This window comes from Engraulis encrasicolus, unplaced genomic scaffold (assembly GCF_034702125.1).
Source record: "Engraulis encrasicolus isolate BLACKSEA-1 unplaced genomic scaffold, IST_EnEncr_1.0 scaffold_25_np1212, whole genome shotgun sequence".
NCBI lineage: Eukaryota > Metazoa > Chordata > Actinopteri > Clupeiformes > Engraulidae > Engraulis > Engraulis encrasicolus.
In genome coordinates this window covers 2,087,265-2,089,764 of record NW_026945544.1, presented here as the reverse complement: position 1 = coordinate 2,089,764, position 2,500 = coordinate 2,087,265, and the positions used below count along the sequence as shown (strand labels likewise).

At 46.8% G+C, this 2,500-nt stretch overlaps 1 protein-coding gene across 2 annotated transcripts in view; it reads right to left on the bottom strand.

The window, feature by feature from the left end:
* The window catches only part of wdpcp (WD repeat containing planar cell polarity effector), a 143,269-nt gene that overhangs the window by 113,402 nt on the left and 27,367 nt on the right, over positions 1 to 2,500 (bottom strand). The window lies entirely within an intron of this gene.

Here is a 2,500-nt window from a genome sequence, read left to right as displayed (position 1 = left end):
TAGATAGACGTCAGACATGTATGTTCAACAACTTATAAGTTAAATCCTGATTTTTCCGCAAATGTCCTTCCTGCTTCCTGCAATCGCGTCAGATCAAACAAAGTCCAGACCATGAATATGAAATGGAAATGGTAGTATTATGGAATGGTCAGGACCAGGCTAATATGTTGTCTCTCTGTAATAATTAGCTGCCTTTGAGATGGTCCATGGTATGCATACATACTAGCGTAGCTGGCTGTGAGACATGAGGCTGCGTGGCCACTGCCGGCTGACCCGATGCTCTTAAGCAGCTGTCGGCTCCATGCTAATCCGCGTCCTGGGGTGAGGCAGCCCCCTACCTGCACCCCTCCTACAGTGCACCCCTGCCGGCAGTCCCTGACCCCTTTGGGTGGATGCCTCTACCTGCCCAAAACGACTCAAAGCACACCACCACTAAGGACTGTGTAGTGTGTGTGTGTGTGTGCTGTGTGCGTGTGTTAGTTCAAAGCTTGGCCTGCCTAAAACGACTCAAAGCACAACACCACTGAGGACTGAGTAATGTGTGAGTGTGTGTGTGTGTGTGTGTGTGTGTGTGTGTGTGTGTGTGTGTGTGTGTGTGTGTGTGTGTGTGTGTGTGTGTATGTGTGTGTGTGTGTGTGTGTGTGTGTGTGTGTGTGTGTGTGTGTGTTTGCTCTTATGCTCACGTGCATGTAGAGAGTTAGAAGAGAAGGGATGGCTCTGTGAGTATTTGCATGTGTGTTTTTCATTCTTGGTCCCAGTTTTAACGTTCGACTACACTCCATCCCCAGCCCCAGCCCCAGCCCCATCTCCCAAACCGCCCGGCTCGTCATCCCTCCCTCCTCCCCTCCGTGCATCTCCATGCTCAGGTAGAGAGGCTTCTTCAGCTTCAAAGGGACACGGAGCCTCTTTCAAGTCAAGCCAGAGAGAGCTGGAGTGTAAGTGCTGGGGATCTGGGCTGTAATGCTCTGGGGCTCTCCTAGACGATACAGCTAGCTAGTCACCCAACCACCCACCCACCCACCCACTCAGTCAGTCAGTCACTCACTTACTCTCCTGCACATCTCATCTCATCTCTCAGGCTCTGTCTGTCTGAGTGGTGGAGTGGAGCTTGTCTTACAGGATGACCAAGCTGCGCTTTCTCATGCTCACTTGACGCCATGACAGGGCACGAGAGAGTGTATGAGAGAGAGAGTCCTCTGTCCTGGAGCATAAGTCCTGGACCTCAGTCCTGGAACATAAGACAATACAACATGCAGCTGCACACAATGCTGTCTACTGTCTACTTGCTACTGTCACTGTTATTATTCTATTATTGTAATGTCTACATTCTTTTTTTATATTTTTGTTTACATGTTCAATGTTAAATGTTAATTGTTGAATGTTAAATGTTCATTTGTACTGTATTATTATATTGACCACTTATTGTTACCAGTCTATCACTGTTACCTGTCCTGTCTTGCACTTTATGTCAGTCTGTAAAATGTCAGTCCTGTATATGTCTATGTCCTGGCATGGTATAGAGAGAAAACGTAATTTCATTTTTCCTTGTATGACTTGTGCATATGAAGAAAGTGACAATAAAAGCTGACTTGACTTGACTTGCCTTGACTTGAGAGAGAGAGAGAGTGTGTGTGTGTGTGTGTGTGTGTGTGTGTGTGTGTGTGTGTGTGTGTGTGTGTGTGTGTGTGTGTGTGTGTGTGTGTGTGTGTAAGAAGCCCTTTAAGTGGCTTTTTCACCTCTCATGCTTCTCTACTGTGCTGCATTAGTCAGCAGAGAGCATGGGGTTATAGGCAACAGCCCGTGTAGCTAGTTTGAATGCCAACATCCGTCAAACTGTGACAAAAATACACAAACCTTCTCATGATCACTGACTGGAAGATGGCACCAACTACACCGACGGCTTGCAGATGCAAGCTATTTTTTTTAAATGCCATTAGATATTTCGGAAGAATGCTGTAGTGGGCCTTACCATGTCTTATTATATGGTTGTGACGTCATCGGTCGAATGCTCCATTCATTTCAACGGGGCTCCCCAACGTTCGCACGTCTGTTATTTTTCGATAACGGACGGGTTGGTCTATAACAGACCGCTGTCAATGGCAACAAGACTTTTCACTGCTAAAGCGACTTTTCAACAAGACTCTAATCAGCTGCTGTGATAGACAACACCTGCTGTCCTGGCTACCTAGCTGTTAGCGGTGTTCCACAACGGCACTGTTTTGTTTTGCGCAGCAACAATCTTTTGACATTAAAAACTATAATAGCCTAGACCTCACATTAAATAGGCCTAAAGAAATGTCCCCGCCATGTGTGAATCATTTAAGTATATCCATATAATAAGCGGGTTAACTTTCGGCGAGTCGGTCGCTTTGTGGAATAGCAGCACTTCAGAGAGAACAAGACCCCTCCGCTCCGCGTCGGGGTCTAAAGATTCTCTCTGTCGTGCTGCTATTCCACGGTAGCGACCTTCTCGCCGAACGTTAACCCTTACTTAACAGTA